The sequence below is a fragment of the Artemia franciscana genome, chromosome 15 (assembly GCF_032884065.1).
Source record: "Artemia franciscana chromosome 15, ASM3288406v1, whole genome shotgun sequence".
NCBI lineage: Eukaryota > Metazoa > Arthropoda > Branchiopoda > Anostraca > Artemiidae > Artemia > Artemia franciscana.
In genome coordinates this window covers 35,732,114-35,750,612 of record NC_088877.1, presented here as the reverse complement: position 1 = coordinate 35,750,612, position 18,499 = coordinate 35,732,114, and the positions used below count along the sequence as shown (strand labels likewise).

Sequence of the window (18,499 nt, the reverse complement as noted above, 5' to 3'; positions counted from 1 at the left end):
TTTCTGTCCAAATAAAATGCTAAAAGCTTGTGTGGGAGTGGTGACACGGCAATAGAAAACCTCAGAACAGGAGGGGCTAGGCTGGAGGGGTCAAGAGCCCACTCTATGCCTCCAGTAATATAGACTTTATTCATCCATAGTAGTAGTTGCTATTTTGACGGGATTAGGCCTACTCCGAATAATTTCTGTCTATTTTAAGCTTGACATATTATATGACTTTATTTCTCCTCGTTTTAAGTTTTAATATCTCTCCTTACTTTTTCTTCAAAGAAACTTATATTTTGAAAATATTTTTTTTTCAAACTAATATCCTCCTACCTAAAAAGAAGAACAATCAAACAGTTTGTGGTAACGAACTGTAGTAAGGAGCGATCCGGCTCAATAGTAACCAAAACTCTAAAAAATTGAATTTTGATATCATTAGCTACATCAAAAGAATCGCATTTTAATGCTGATTTTAAATACATAAGTTTCATCAAGTTTAGTCTTACCCATCAAAAGTTACGAGCCTAAGAAAATTTGCCTTATTTAGGAAAATAGGGGGAAACACCCCCTAAATGTCGTAGGATCTTCATCAGATTCAGATTCAGCTGACCATCAGATTCAGCGTATCAGAGAACCCTACTGTAGAAGTTTCAAGCTCCTATCTACAAAAATGTAGAATTTTGTATTTTTTGCCAGAAGACAAATCACGGGTGCGTGTTTATTTGTTTTTTTCCCAGGGGTCATCGTATCGACCAAGTGATCCTAGAATGTCGCAAGAGGGCTCGTTCTAACGGAAATGAAAAGTTCTAGTGCCCTTTTTAAGTGCCCAAAAAATTGGAGGGCATCTAGGCCCCCTCCCACGCTCATTTTTTTCCCAAAGTCAACGGATAAAAATTTTGAGATAGCCATTTTGTTCGGCATAGTCGAAAACCATAATAACTATGTCTTTGGGGATGACTTACTCCCCCACAGTCCCTGGGGGAGGGGCTGCAAGTTACAAACTTTGACCAGTGTTTACATATAATAATGGTTATTGGGAAGTGTACAAACGTTTTCAGGGGGATTTTTTTTGGTTTTAGGGGTAGGGTTGAGGGGAGGGGGCTATGTGGGAGGATCTGGGGAATATGTCATGGGGGAAGAAAAATTACAATGAAAAGGGCGCAGGACGAATCTGGTCACGTTAGAAAAAAAACGTCAAATTCAGAGCTTAATATACAATGCTGGGTGTTCGGAGCCTCTCTATTATGGAGTATAATTTGAAAATAACACAACTATACGAGCGATAAAACATATATGCCACAACCATAACTCAACTAACGAAAGAACTGCTAAGAGATAACACAACTGTAAAGCGAAAACAGGTGAAAACTAACGGGAAAATAAACGAACTAAGAGGTGGAAGGGGCCCATAGAGAAAATATAATCCTTTTCCAATTTTGAGCCTAACTTCCTCAAAGGAGTAATAATGTCAGAAGCCCCGAAATACCGAATTATTTTCTTTCAAACAGTTACTGTAGTAAGGAGCGACCCGGCTCAATAGTAAAAGAAACTCTAAATAATAGAATTTTGATGCTAAAATATACATCAAAAGAATCGGGTTTTCATGCTGATTTTAAATATATAGGTTTCATCAAGTTTGGTCTTTGTCATTAAAAGTTACGAGCCTGAGAAAATTACACCATCGCATTCGGCGTATCAGAGAACCCTATAGCAAAATTTTCAAACTCCTATCTACAAAAATGTGGAATTTCGTATTTTTTGCCAGAAGACAAATCACGGGTGCGTGTTTATTTTTTTTTTTTTTCTTTCTTTTCCCCAGGGGTCATCGTGTCGACCAAGTGGTCCTAGAATGTTGCAAGAGTACTCATTCTAACGGAAATGAAAAGTTCTAGTGCCCTTTTTAAGTGACCAAAAAAATTGGAGGGCACCTAGGCCCCCTCCCACGCTCATTTTTTCTCCAAAGTCAACAGATCAAAATTTTGAGATATCCATTTTGTTCCGCATAGTCAAAAACCATAATAACTATGTCTTTGGGAATGACTTACTCCCCCACAGTCCCTGGGGGAGGGGCTGCAAGTTACAAACTTCGACCAGTGTTTACATATAATAATGGTTATTGGGAAGTGTACAGTTTTTTTCAGGGGATTTTTTTTTTGGTTTTGGGGGTGGAGTTGAGGAGAGGGGGCTATGCGGGAGGAACTTTCCCTGAAGAAATATGTCATGGGGGAACAGAAATTCAATGAAAAGGGCGCAGGATTTTCTAAAATTACAATAAAAAAAAACAATGAAAAAAAATTACATGGAAAAGTTTTTTTCAATTGGAAGCAAGGAGTAGCATTGAAACTTGAAACTAACAGAGATTATTACGCATATGAGGGGTTCTAAAAATACTTTAGCATAAAGAGCGAGGTATTTAGGAGGAGATAAATACGTCGCTCTTTATGCTATAGTATTTTTAGTAATTTCAACTATTTATTCTACGGCCTTTCTGATTCAGGGGTCATTCTTAAAGAATCGGCCCAAAACTTACGATTTAGTGTAAAGAGCGAGGTATTAACGAGGGTACAAACCCCCTCATATACATAATAAAAATTTAAGAATATAACAGTTTGTTACGTAAGTTAATTCTTAAGTTACGTATATTTTTTTACTGATAAAAAAATTCGTTAAAAATTAAAATTTATAGTTGCCTTTTTGTGTAACTGAAAAATTGCATGGCAACTAGGCCTCCTTCCCCATCCCTTAGTTCTCAACATCGTCTGATCAGAACTAAGAGAAAGCCATTTAGCCAAAAAAGGAATTAAAATGTAAATTTCATTTTAATAAATTATGTGTGGAGAGCCAAAATGAAACATGCATTAATTCAAAAACGTTCAGAAATTACATAAAAAAACTAGTCTTTCTAACTGAAAGTAAGGAGCGACATTAAAACTTAAAACGAACAGAAATTACTCCGTATATGAAATGGGTTGCCCCCTCCGCAATCTCTCGCTCTTTACACTAAAGTTTTCAATTGTTTAAAAAAGTAGAATTGTGGCAAAGAGTCAAACTTTAACGTAAAGAGCGAGGGATTGCGGAGGGGACAACCCATTTCATATACGGAGTAATTTCTGTTCGTTTTAAGTTTTAATGTCGCTCCTTACTTTCAGTTAGAAAAACTAGTTTTTTTTATGTAATTCTAATAAGAACGACACAATTAGGCTCTTCATGTCTAGTAACATTATGGCTAAAGTTTTAATCCTGTATTTACGAAAACTCGGAATTTTGTATCTTTCCCGTAGAAAAACATCAAGGATACAGGCTCTTTTGTTTATTCTTATTCATGTGGGGAACAGTATCGAACACGTTTTCGAAGGATATGGGGATACTAATAGTAGTGACGCCATAATGCTTTTAAAGGCGCCCATAGGGGGTTCTCAAATGGAGCTACTAGTCCCACAAGACGGTATTACGCGCACCTGGGTATTACGCAATGCTATAACGCACTTGTAACGGTATAGAACACCTGATTGTTACGTCATAGGGAGTGTTTACTTCGGTTGATACGTCATAAGGAATGTTTTTCTTTGAATATTACGTAATAGAGGTTTGCCTACTTATGCAAATGGTTGCAGGTGGTTTCTAAGTAAAAGAGAGTGTTTACTTACGTTGAGGGATGATGCAATCTTGCGTCACTTGATAGGTTTATTGGGGATGAAATAATCTTACTTGACTTAGTGATTTATTGGGAATGATGTAATTTCCTGTGACATACTAGAATTCAGGGTCCCCGTGGCGAATCCCTGCTTGTAAATGAGCACAGCACACCCGTGGATGTTACATAATGACGATGCACACGCGGGTGTTTCGTAACGGAAACGCACGCGTGGGAGGTTATGTAATCACAGCACACACGTTGGATGTTACGTAATGACGGCGCACTTACGGATGTTTCGTTATTGCGGCTCACAAGTAGGGTGTTAAGTAGTGGCGGCACACACGGGATGTTACGTAATGTCAGCGCAGACTTATGGTGTTACGTAATGACGGTACACACATGGGTGTTACATAATCCTTTAATAGGTTTTTTTGGAGGGATTTAATTTTGTTTCAGGGCGCTCTTTTTCTTTCAAGGCGTTTTTCTTAGATTTTATTTTCTTTCAATGTGTTTTTTTTCAGGGAGAACCTTTATGATCTAAAGATTTTTTGTCCGCGTTAGGATTCGAAAGGGATTCTCCTCAATAAAATGGAGCGCTACACATTTGGACTATGAAAGCCTTTTCAATATTACTATAATATTTTCTGCAAAATTGCCTATTGCACACACGAAGAAATCTCTGACCGTCTTCTAGATTGATTAAAGTATTCGCATGTTCCCATATGACTGCAATAATTAACATGCAGGGGGGAAATCGGTTACTAGAAATTGCTTACATTTGATGAGCAATTGCTTGTTAACTAATGCTTTAGAGGGTGTTATCAGATAATATTGGTGCTTGTTCGTGACGCATCTTTAGTAATAGAATTTTACTCTATTGGAGCTTGAATGTGCTATCAGAGATGAAACACAAGTGAGAGTATCATTATGGATAGAATATGGTACACCTTCATTTATGATCAAAAGTCTTTCTTTTCCTATACACTACACAGAACTTAGCACCTATATTAGAGGCAATCGTGAACGAGCATACCTATGTAAATAGGCTACAAGATGCTTAAGTTGGATTAGTGAAATATATTGAAGGTTTGTCCTGAAACAAGTAATCTAAAGAATGAAGGCTTTTTATCGTACATATAACTTTTCCGAATAAAAACGTTATAAAATCATGAAATCATGGAAAAAGCAGTTAAAACTCAACCAATGGACAAACAAAAATGTGAGAAAATCTGATGTAGGATAAAACACCATCCAAAATAAACGTGAACTAAAGAATGGCAGATGTCCTAGCAACCAATTCTAGGGAGGGGAGGGGTGGAGGGTTGATGTTAGAGGTAAATTTAAGCCATATTAAGAGGTTTTTCTGAGACGTTTCTGTGAAACGTGGCATTCTGAGACAGAATGCCACGTTTCTGTTAGCCATAACTATGCATATTCACGCCACCATGACAATATGGGGCTGGCCCACACCTTAGCAACCAATTTCAAAGGGGGATGGCGAATTTCAGCGCCGGCATATCTAGAAAAATCGGATTCTCTTTCTAGGCAATGGAGTGACTTCTATAGGTGATAGAAAGGGACGCTTATTTGTATCCAGAATTGAATATACCGACGCGGTAAAAAGCGCTTGATGGATTTTCAACCAGTCATGACAGTGTAAAGGTGCAGAAGAATCAAGAGATGAATTTTGATGACCAAAATATGGCAAAGTGATTGAGCAGGCTATGGTATGGTGATCAGACATATGATAATCAAATACGACCTTTACTGTATTGGCTTACAAATCACTTGATACTGCAACATAATCCAAGTTGGAAATTCGCAAGGACCTATAACATACGTAAAATCACGCATTTAATCTAATTAATCTAGATATCACTCAGTATAACTAGTTTTGTTCGTGGTGACGCTTGAAAATTTTGGCTATGCTCCTCTGAAGTCCCACCGGTAATTAGAAACGCACTTTTCGGTGCTTAAGGCACACTCCCCCCCCTATCAAAACAAAGAACCACCGACCCGTCTCCATAATAGCTTAAGGTCTGTTATATGCAACTATACACAATTTCAACTAAATCATTTCCTCATATTAAACGTTAAAACAAATGTCTGTGTTAGCCTTTATTTTGTTGGACTACCTGCACTTTTAGAAACGAATACACTGCTGTATGGCATTGCTGCCTCTGAAACTGGACGCTCAATATGTGTGTAATTTTTGGCTAATTCTAAATCAATTGACTATCTTAGAATTTTCATACAATAGCTTTTTGACCTTCTGTTGTCTATAATTGATGTTTTGCATCACAAAATGGTTGAAAACGCCGCTTTGCTGTGGGAAAGTTTTTTTGGCTAAAACTTTTATCTATGTTAAACGTTATTTTGCAGGTCTGTCTGCACATTTAGAAACGTATGCGCCACCATGTGGCATTACTGCCTCTGAAACGGGACGTTCAATATGCGTATAGTTTTAGATAATTCTAAATCATTTAATTATCCCACAATTTTCACACGATAGCTTTTTGGCCTTTTTTTGCCACAATTATTTTGCACCACAAAATGGCTGAAGACGCCGCTTTGAAACAGTCATTTTGGCTAAAATAAGTGTCTGTTAACCGTTTATTTTTTAGTACTACTTGTACCTTTTGAAATTAATGCCCCACCGTACGACATTGCTGCCTCTGGAACTGGAGGCTCAATATGCGTATAGATTTTTGGTAATTCTTAATCAATTGACTATCTTATAATTTTCACTTGGATTTCACTATGGACTATCTTCACTTTCGCTTATCGACTATCTGAGAATTTCAGAATTTTCATACTGATTAATTGTTCGTGAAACATAATGTATGTCGATTTTTTCGCGAAGAAAAAATCAACCTACATTATGTTTCACGAACAATAAATCAGCATGCAACAAGTTTCACGAACATAAAAAACCAACATGCCACATGTTCCATGGAGAAAAATATCTAAATAGATTAAGTTTCACCCAGGAAAAAATCTACGTACAACAAGTTTCACGAAGAAAAACTAAAAGTACAAGTTTTGCGAGGAAAAAATTGACGAAAGTATAACAGTTCAAAATAGGGTGAAACCTTTTTATTGACAGTGAACATATATAAGAAAATTTTAATTGGATGTTTTGAACACATATCAACATATAACATGTTTCAGGAAAAAAATCGACATGCAACTGGTTTTACGAAGAGAAAAAATCTAACGTACAACAAGTTTCATGGAGGGAAAAAAATCAACACAACAAGTTTCACGAGCAAAAATAAACATTATACAACTTCATGAAGATAAAATAAAAATACAAAAAGTTTCATGAAGAAAAAATTAACATACAATAAGTTTCAAGAAGAAAAATCAACATGAACAAGTCTCACGAAGAAAAAAATCAATATATATTATGTTTCACGAATGAAGAATCAGCTTGAAAAAGTTTCATGACCTAAAACCAATAGACATCATTTTTCACGAAGAAAAATTAACTCAAGATACAATAAGTTTCACGAAGACAAAAATTCACATACAACAAGTTTCACGAACAAAAAATTAACGTACAACAATTTTCAAGAACAAAATCCAACATGTTACATGTTTCGCGAAAGTAAAAATCAACATACAAGTTTCACGATGAAAGACTAAAAGTACAAGTTTCACGAGGAAAAAATTAAAATGCAACAGGTTTTACGAAAAAATAATCAACATACAACATGTTTCATGAACAAAATATCAAAATGGAACTAGTTTCACGAAGAGACAAAATAACATAGAACGTGTTTCACGAAGAAAAAAAAAATCAATATGCAACAAGTTTCACGAAGAAAAACAACGTAAAACAACTTTCATGAAGATAAAATAGAAATGCAACTTTCTTCATGAAGAAAAATTAACATACAATAAGTTTTACTAAAAAAATCGAAATTTATTGGCCTTGTTGAAAAATCTGAGATATTCAATTAATTTAAAAAACTATACGCATATTGAGCCTCGGATTCAGAGGTACTAATGCCGTAAGGTGGCACATTCCTTCAAAAAGCTGCAGGTAGTACTATAAATTAACGGCTAACATAGACATATATTTTAGCCAAAAAAGTGCACCACTGTAAAGTGGCGTTTTCATCCATTTTGTGGTGCATAACAACAATTATAGCAAAAAGAAGACCAAAAAGCTAGCGCGGGAAAATTCTGAGATAGTCAATTGATTTATAATTATTGAAAACAATACGCATATTGAGTCTCCAGTTTCTGAGGCAGTAATGCTGTTTACTGCGGTAGCGCATTTGTTTCTATAGGTGCAGGTAGTCATACAAAATAAACAGTTAACAGAGATTTTTATTTTGGCCAAAGAGACTGTCCAACGGCAAAGCGGTGTTTTCAACCATTGTGCGGTGAAAACCACAATTCTAGTCAAAAGGAGGCCAAAAACCTATTGTGTGAAAATTCCAAGATAGTCAATTGATTTAGAATTTCCGTAAACTAAACACATATTGACCCTCCTCTTTCAGAGACAGTAATGCCGTATTGTGGCGTATTGACTCCTGAAGCTGCTGGTAGTGCTACAAAATAAATGGTTTTTCCTTGCAAAACTTGTACTTTTAGTTTTTCTTCGTGAAACTTGTTGTACGTTGATTTTTTTTTGTAAAAATTAATTTATTTTGATGTTTTTCTCTATAAAAACATATTGCAAATCGGGTTTTTTGTTTCTGAAACTTTTTGCTTGCTGATTTATTGTTCGTGAAACATAATTTAAGTTGATTTTTTCTATGTGAAAAAATCAACATACATTGTGTTTCACGAACAACAAATCAGCATGAAAATTCTGAGATTCTAAGATAGTCAGTGAGTGAAATTCTGAGATAGTGAAATTCAAGTGAAAATTCTGAGATAGTCAGTCAATTGATTAAAATTACCGAAAATTTATACGCCTATTGAGCCTCCAGTTTCAAAGGCAGTTATGCCGTACGTTGGGGTAATCGTTTCTAAAGATTCCTGTAGTCCTGCAAAATAAACAGTTAACATAAAAATTTATTTTAGCCAAAAAGACTGTTCTACAGCAAAGCGGCATTTTCAGCTATTTTGGGGTGCAAAACCATAATTGTGGGCAAAAAGCTATTTTGAGAATTCTGAGATAGTTAATTGATTCAGAACTATTGAAAAACTATACGTAAATTGAGCGTCCAGTTTCAGAGACAGTAATGCTATACGGGGGCACATTCGTTTTAAAGATTAAGGAAGTCCTACAAAATCAAAAAGTTCGTGGTAACGAACTGTATTAAGGAGCGACCCGGCTCAATAGTAACCAAAACTCTAAAAAATGGAATTTTGATACCAATAGCTACATAAAAAAAATCGCATTTTAATGCTGATTTCAAATATATAGTTTTCATCAAGATTAGTCAGACCTATCAAAAGTTACGAGCCTGAGAAAATTTGCCTCATTTTAGAAAATAGGGGAAAACAAACCCTAAAAGTCATACAATCTTAACGAAAATCTCACCATCAGATTCAGCGTATCAGAGAACCTTATTGTAGAAATTTCAAGCTCCTATCTACAAAAATGTGGAATTTCGCATTTTTTGCCAGAAGACAAATCACGGATGCGTGTTTATTTGTTTTTTTGTTGTTGTTTTTCCCAGGGGTGATCGTATCGACCCAGTCGTCCTAGAATGCCGCGGGAGGGCTCATTCTAACGGAAGTTAAAAGTTCTAGTGCCCTTTTTCAGTGACCAAAAAAATTTGAGGGCACCTAGGCCCCCTCCCACGCTCATTTTTCCCAAAAGTCACCGGATCAAAATTTTATTCACCATAGTCAAAAAACCTAATAACTATGTCTTTGGGGATGACTTACTACCCCGCAGTCTCCCTGGGAGGGGTTGTAAGTTACAAACTTTGACCTGTGTTTACATATAGTAATGGTTACTGGGAAGTGTACGGACGTTTTCAGGGGGATTTTTTTCGGTTTGGGAGGTAGAGTTGATATGGGGGGGGGGCGGATCTTTCCATGGAAAAACTTCTCATGGGGGAAGAGACTTTCAATAAAGGGGGCGCAGGATTTTTTTGTATTATTTAAAAAAACAAGGAAAAAATGAATATGAGAAGTTTTTTCTACTGAAAGTCAGGACCAGCATTAAAACTTAAAACGAGGAGAAATTAATGCGCAAATGAGGGGTTTACCTCCTCGTAATACCTCGCTCTTTACGCGAAAGTATTTTTAGTAATTTCAACTATATATTCTACGGGCTTTGTGATTCAAGGGTCATTCTTAAGGAATTGGGACAGAATTTAAGCTTTAGTGTAAAGAGCGAGGTATCGACGAGGGGTGAACTCCCTCATATACGCAATAAAAATATACGAATATAGAAGTTCGTTACGTAAGTTGTTTCGTAAATTACGTACATTTTTTATTAATGAAAATGTTCGTAAAACAATTAAAAGTTCTAGTTGCCTTTTTAAGTAATCAAAAAATTAGAGGGCAGCTAGGCTTCCTCCCTCTCTCCCTTTTTCTCAAAATCTTCCGATTAAAACTATGAGAAAGCCATTTAGCCAAAAAGAAAATTAATATGCAAATTTCATTTTAATTATTTATGTGCGGAGAGCCAAGATCAAAACATGCATGAATTAAAAAACGTCCAGAAATTAAATAAAAAAACAAGTTTTTTTTTAAATGAAAGTAAGGAGCGACATTAAAACTTAAAACGAACAGAAATCACTCCGTGTATGAAAGTGGCTTTTCTTCCGCAACGCCTCGCTCTTTACGCTAAAGTTTTTTCCTTTTTTAAAAAGTAGAGCTAAGAGAAAGAGTCAAACTACAGCGTACAGAGGGAGGCGTTGAGGAGGAACGGTTTTAAGTTTTAATGTCGCTCCTTACTTTCATTTAAAAAAAAACTTTTTTTTATTTAATAACGGTTAATATTGATAATTATTTCAGCTAAAAAGAGTCCCACACCAAAGCGGCGTTTTCAGCCATTTTGTGTTGCAAAAAATCAATTTTAGCCCAAAGAAGGCCTAAAAGCTATTGTGTTAAAATTCTATGACAGTCAATTGATTTAGAATTATCAAAAGACTATACCTATATTGAGCGTCAAGCTTCAGATGCAGTAATCCCATACGGAGTCGGATTCATTTATAAAGGTGCAGATAGTCCTAAAAAATAACGGTTAATGTATTTATTTTAACGCTTCATAAGAGTAGATGATTTAGTTGAGGCTTGAGAAAATTATGTATTATTGTACTTAATAGACTTTAAGCTATTATGGACAAGGGTCGGTGTTTTCTGTGTAGTTTGGGGGAGGAGTGTACCTTAAGTGTCAAAAAGATTTCTAATTCTCGGTGGGTTTTCAGATAAATGTAGCCAAATTTTCAGGCTTCGCCACGTACAACACTAGTGCAGGGTATTTTGAATGATTATTTAATTGATTGGATTGAACGGGGGATTTTACGTATATTATAGATCCCTGCGGACATTCAACTTGGATGATATTGCGGTATGGAGTGATTTGCAAGCCAAGTCATGTTTGATTACAATTGTCTGTTCATCATCTCATAGCCTGCTAAGTCCCTTTGCCAGCACCTCTATACCGTCATGAATGGTCGAAAGTCGATCAAGCGCTTTACTGCGTCGCTAGATTCAATTCTCAATAAAATAAGGGTCCCTTTCTGTCACGTTTGGAAATCACTCCTGTTGTCTAAAAAGAGAATCAGACCTTTCTATATATGTGTTGGCGCTGAAATTTGCCATTTCTCTGTGGAATTGGTTGCTAGGGGTTTGGCCAACCGCTTATTGTCATGATTGCGTGAGTATGCTTAGTTTTGGCTCAAAGAATTGTGACGTTTTCATTAAAATCTCCCAGAAATAACCGAACGCAAAAATGTTTTCTTTTTCTTGCAGATACATCTAGCAATAGAAACTATTCCTTTTCATTAAGACCTCTCAGAGATACCTCTTAATTAAGCTTAAATTTGCCTCTAATATCAACCCTATACCCCTCCCCTCCCTGGAAATGGTTGCTAGGACCCCCACCTTTCTTTAACTCACGCTTGTTTTTGCTGATATTTTATCTTACATCAGGGCTTTTGACGTTTTTGTTTCTGTATTTGTTGAGTTTTAACTTCTTTTTCTTTGATTTCACGATTTTACGACATTTTTTATTGACAAAAGTTGTATGTAAAATAAAAAGCCTTCATTCTTTAGATTTCTTGTTCCAGGATGAATCTTAAATATACTTCATTAATGCAATTTAAGCATCTTGTTGCCTATGTATATTGATGTGCTCGTTCAAAATTGTCTCTAATATAAGTGCTAAATTCTGTGTAGTGAAGAGGAAAAGAAAGACCTTGAATCATAAATGAAGGTGTACCATATTCTAGCCACAAAGATACTCTCGCTTTTATTTCATCTCTAATAGCATATTCATTTTCCAATAGAGGAAAAAACTATTGAGCCATTTTGTGTTCCAAAAAATGAATTTTAGCCCAAAGAAGGCCTAAAAGCTATTGTGCTAAAATTTTATGACAGTCAATTGATTTAGAATTATACGTATATTGAGCGTCAAGTTTCAGAGGCAGTAATCCCATACGGTGGTGGATTCATTTATAAAGGTGCAGATAGTCTACTTTTTAAAACAATAAGAAACTTTAGTGTAAAGAGCGGGGCGTTGAGGAGGAAAAGCTCCTTTCATATACGGAGTAATTTCTGTTCGTTTTAAGTTTAAATGTTGCTCCTTACTTTCATTTAAAAAACTATTTTTTCTTATTTAATTTCTGGACGTTTTTGAATTAATGCATGTTTTGATCTTGGCTCTCCGCACATAAATAATTAAAACAAAATTTGCATGTTAATTAATTGCAATTAATCGGAAAATTTTGGGAAAAAAGAGTGAGGGAGGAGGCCTAGTCGCCCTCCAAATTTCTGATTCCTTAAAAAGGCAACTAAAACTTTTAATTTTTTACAAACGTTTTCATTGGTAAAAATTATACGTAACTTACGAGTTAACTTACGTAACGAACTTCTATATTCGTATGTTTTTATTGCGTATATGAGGGGGTTCAACCCTCGTCGATACCACGCTCTTTACACTAAAGCTTAAATGTCCCAATTCCTTAATAATGACCTCTGAATCACAAAGGCCGTAGAATAAATGGTTGAAATTGCTAAAAGTACTTAAGCGTAAAGAGTGAGGTATAACGAGGAGGTAAACCCCTCATATGCGTAATAATTTTTGTTCGTTTGAAGTTTTAATGCTGATCCTTACTTTCAGTAGAAAAAACTTTTCATATTTATCTTTTCTTTGTTTTTTCAAATAATGCTAGAAAATTCTGCCCCCTTCATTGAAATTCTCTTCCCCCATGAGAAGTTCCTCCATAGAAATATCCTCCCACATACCCCCCCCCCCTCAACTCTCCCTCCTAAACCAAAAAAATCCCTCTGAAAATGTCTACACTTCCCAGTAACCATTACTATATGTAATCACAGGTCAAAGTTTGTAACTTGCAGCCCCTCCCACGGGGGCTGCGGGGGAGTAATTCGTCCCTAAAGACATATTTATTAGGTTTTTCGACTATGGTGAATAAAATGGCTATCTTAGAATTTTGATCCGGTGACTTTTGGGAAAAAATGATCGTGGGAGGGGGCCTAGGTGCGCTCTAATTCATTAGGTAACTTAAAAACTGCGCTAGAAGTTTTAATTTCCGCTAGAATGAGCCCTTTCGCGACATTCTAGGACCACACAGTCGATGCGATCACCCCTGGAAAAAAAAGAAATTCCACATTTTTATAGATAGGCGCTTGAAACTTGTACAACAAAATTCTCTGATACGCTGAATCTGAATGTGTGATTTTCGTTAAGATTGTATGATTTTTAAGGGGTATTTTCCCCTATTTTATAAAATGAGGCAAAATTTCTCAGGCTCGTAACTTTTGATGGGTATAACTGATCTTGATGAAACTTATATTTATTTAAAATCAGCATTAAAATGCGATTCTTTTGAAGTAACAACTTGTATCAAAAATTCCATTTTTTAGAGTTTCGGTTACTATTGAGCCGGATCGCTCCTTACTACAGTTCGTTACCACGAACTCTTTGATAGACCTGTTTGTAAAGTTGAAGTCCAACGACATTTGACAATGTGTTTATAGACGTGAAGACGAAATGCTGCCACAAATTTCATATGTGAGCCCTGTTTACATCTCTCAAACTACAAGAGCAGCGTCCATTATTCAAGTCTCAACTTTTCATCCAGCAAGAATTGCGACAGTATGAATTAGCAGTAGAGCCAGTAGAAGCATTTATTTAAACGATTATCACTGAAGGTAGAGTTGCTAGATTGAGAGTTGCTGGATGTTGCCGCTTCGGAAGAGATTGTGAGGAAAGGGGTTGGGGGGGGGGCAATTATTGACACGTACCTTGAAATCATGATATGGTTACAATGTTTTCTATAATTGCTTACATTTTCCATACAGTTCACCCATTAATTCTTTTTTTTCTAACCTACACCCCCCCCTGTAAAAAATCCCAGATATGTGCTTAGTGATAGCTACACGCTTTTAAAGTTAATCTATTGTAACCACGGATTACAATTTTTAAACCCCTTTTCAGAGGTGTCGTCTCATTAGCTGAATATAGCACGTGTTGTATTCACAACGTCAACCTGTAGTTTTCTTTTCCAAAACACTAATACCCAAATGTGTTATACAACCCAATTTTTAATATACCCATGTCACGCCCGGCAGGGAGTGGTTCTTTCGGATATGGGTTTTATGATTACTTGCTTCAAGTTGTTTAATCAAGAAATCTTGTTTATGAACAATTAATTATATAGGGGACATTTAATCAATGGTTTCCTATCAAATCTAAGGCGCGCATAGGGCGTTAATTTATTGAATGACTGGTAATGACTAAGTGATCGAGAAGTTTTTTGGTTTTGCTTCGTATGTAGCTTTTCATGCACAAATACGCCTATAGTACCATCTATTTTTTTCCAATATTATTATATGGTGCATTCACAAAGTTAAGGTAACCTTTCTTGATTTCCTTTTTGACAAGAAAATTTTTTTTACTGAAAACTGCACTTATCGTAAACTTGTTTTATTAAAATAGTAATTCAGTAATAGCTTAATGTGGTTGCATCTGCTTTTGTTCCCAGGCCCTCTTAGTTCTATGTCCATGAATGTGCTAGATATGTACCTGCTTTATTGGTTTATTTGAAAACAGGGGTGTTGTTTGCTGTTGAGGTAGGTGGGGAAGCTGCTCCTTCCAGATCCTAGTTTCCCCCTAACCCCATTCCCCCCTCCCTTCATGCTGAAATTTAGTTTCTTCAAAAATCTGGTCAAAGCCAAGATAAGCTTGCATAATTCGAGCACCCACATAAACGGGCCAGTTTTCTTTAGTATATCTTTACCTTTACGGTACTATATGATTCATTTTCCAGTTTTTACGGCCATTTTCTCTTGATTTCGGAAAAATGGCTCCAATCGCCCCCCAGGGGTTTGGCGAAATAACGCCACTATTTGTAATGAGTCGCATATGAACATACGTGCTTACAGGCTCAAATGTAAACGGTTAACGATAAATGTTTTTCTTCCTATTTCTACTTTTCTAGAAATACTTTTTAGATCCAACGTTTTCAAATTTGGGGGGGGGGTCTCTTTGGACCAATCTTGGTAAAGGGATATTCTAAATTTATCCTAGTCCCTTCCCTTGTGTTCTGAGACCTAGAAGTTGAAATCAGTTGGTCACAAATCATTAGAATTAATTAGTATCCTCTGCCCTTTTTCGGCACACGGATATAAAAGTTATTGCAAATATCATTTGAATGAAAAGACCATTAAATGTTGGAGGACAAGTTTTCGGTGCTTAAAATATAGGAACTAATCCAATTTTTAAATGAGTCAGCCGTGATATAATCGTGACTGAGTTTTCAAATTTGGAACTCTGTTCCTGAATTCTTTGCCAAAAGTATTGTATTGTTTGCAGAAACTCAATGAAAAGAGAAAGGATTACGAGCAGTTGTCTTATACAGCTTGTATCTCCGCACCTTTGACCCAAATTATTACCAGCTGTATATTTGCATCCATATGTAAAAGATGGTATACAGAGAGTAAACACAGAAATATAGACTTATTCTGTTGCTATTATCTTTATTGTGTCACAATGTGAATTTTCTTCAGTTTATTCATATGGTAGTTAGTTTTATGTGAGCTAGCGCAGTGATTAGTATAAGATGTGCTTTGAAGCACAGCGGTCTTGTGCAATTAACTAGTGAGTGTTTGGATGATTGACTTGCAAACTCTGGAGAAGTATCATTTGGCAGCTAGATCTGATATGTTCTGTTGACACTAATTAGTTTTTCTGAAGGATCATTGTGACTGAAGCTGTATATGTACTTTGTTATTGTGAAATCAGAACGTGCTTTGAAGGTGCGGATAAATAGAAACTAGTCTTTATGCATTACAATACCAGTGTTTTAACAAATGACCTGCAAGTACTGAAAAGGGGGCAAGTTCAGATGTGTTCTGTTTACATTGATCGCTCTTTGAACAACATATGCTCGTGACTGAAGCTGTATGCAGTAATATTGTGCAACAAAAACATACTTTCATGCTGTAAATGATTATAGACCCATCTTTATGATATAGATTAAGTATTGTTTGACAGCAAATTCGAATGTCTTCTGTTTACATTGACCGGCCGTCTCCGACGCATCATAGTAGTGAACTTCACAAGAATAAAAATAAATTGTTGTGAATCTAAAGTAAGCGTAATAGTACTGTATTGTAATTTGACAATATAATTAACTATTAATTGACAGTATTAATGATCTTTATGCATTACCCAATCAGTGTCTTGACAAATGCCCAATAAAAATTGAAAAATATATGTTTGGCAGATAGTTCCGATGTCTTCTGTTGACGTTGATCAGCCGAAGGATCACAGTATTTGTAACTCCTCAAGGACAAAGATACACAGCTTCTTATATTAAATACGGCATGCACTGCTAATATGACAGGAGTTTGTGAATCTCCAAGTGTGAAACGGTCTTTACGATTGGTCATCCGCTCGCCGAGGAGGTCTAGGGTAAGGCTCTGATACACGATACTCTGATACATGATCTTGTATGCTCATGTCATGATATAACGGTATCGTGATAAAATGTTTTGAATGCTTCTACTTTTGCTAAGAAGATGATACAATTACTAGTTGTTTTTTTTTCAAAGTTTTTGACTTGATACACCTAGAATGTTATATAATCATTAGGCAAATCCAGCAGTTCTCACTGCAGCCCACCTAGTCTTGCATTTAATCCAGTCGAAACTAAGTCTGTATTTTCAATGTTAAATGACCGTTAAAGGTCATTTCTTACAGATTAGCAGCTTTTTTCGAAGGGGATTTAGATAGTGGGTCTTCATTTTTTTTTCTGTAGTAGACTGCGAAAAATTTTCTGTTTAGAGTCCTTAAAAACACATGAATCAGGGATATCAGTTGAAAGTGGAGCAGAAACAAGGACCCTGGCAAGTAGTGAGGAATTGTTTTAGGATGAAGGACAGAATTTTGAAAATCAAAAAACTAGGGAGATAATATGTAAATCGTAATAAGTAATTAAATAATTAATGACGGTAAGTTATTTCAGTCTATTATTTGACTGGAGTGATTGGCAGAACTCTTTAGGAGGGTACGACTGAAAAAAGACAACAGAGATTAGGCAAATTATGCCGATACTTCAGTGAATTAAAGGAACATTTGTAAATATCCTGATGTTTTCGGGGAGAATGGGAGCAGTCCCAAATGCTTCCGCTTCCCTGTGCACATGTCTGGCGACAGGGCTCTCACGGGACATGATAAAGTATGACCGTCTCTTTAAATTAAGACTTGCAAGCTTGAATAATAATTTCCACCGATCAGTCTAAGCTACGTAACTTTAGTCCTTAAGAGGCAATGATAAGTAACCATGGACGTCCAAATATTAAGAAATAATGGAAAAGATATACCAAGTTAATTGAACTGGTAGGAAGAACATCTGCAAAATAGAAGGAGTATTTTCGAATCGTTACAAGCTGCAAAGAGCGATTACTAATACCGTCATAATTAAATATCTAATAATATTAAAAAAATAAGGAAGCATGATCAGAATCGCTCTCACGATTAAAGGTTGTATTCAAGGGCTTATTCAGGGTTTTTATTCTGGAATGAGGAGGGGAGGGTACCCAAAACTTTAAAATTCATCACACAATTTTGTATGCATTTTTATTACGTTTTTACGAGATCAGAAAAAATCGTAGGAAGGGGGCCAGACCCAGTACCTCCCCCCCACTGGATACAACATTGGTTGTATCTGACATTTTCATGCATATGAGAAAATTGTCCAAATTTGTCTGGTAAGCATTTCTTAAAGGACGAATCAGAAGGGCAATGTACAAATCACCCTTACATTGTCCTGTTGGTCCTGTCTTTGATAGCAGCTTACAAAACAGTTTATAGCAGTTATTTTAAAAGTTTAAGCACATGATATACGACCTCTATAGGTACGGCGGTGACGCAATCCTTTAATAGGGTTAAGTTGAATCAGCTACTTATTCCTGAAGTGGCGTGCGAACTCTGCAAACACCGGATGTAACATGGAAACGGTAAAGAGTAGCTAATAAATTGCTACCGCTTGAAAGGATTTATTCAATAGAACTGGTTAATTTTTAATGTGTGTTTTCGCTAGGATGGCTCACTACTGTTTAATTGGCTACTTTTGTTGAAGGAGGACACGTGCTTTTAATTAATAATTTGCTACTAACTGTTGTTTCGATAATGTCGCTTTTTAAAGGGGCCAATAGTTCTCATTTAGTTTTTATGAAGAAGCTTGTATAAAAGTTGCTCCAGTTGAATTA

General features: G+C 36.0%; 1 protein-coding gene across 1 annotated transcript in view; it reads left to right on the top strand.

The window, feature by feature from the left end:
- Positions 1-18,499, top strand: part of LOC136036414 (ankyrin repeat domain-containing protein SOWAHA-like) — a 102,150-nt gene that overhangs the window by 36,794 nt on the left and 46,857 nt on the right. The window lies entirely within an intron of this gene.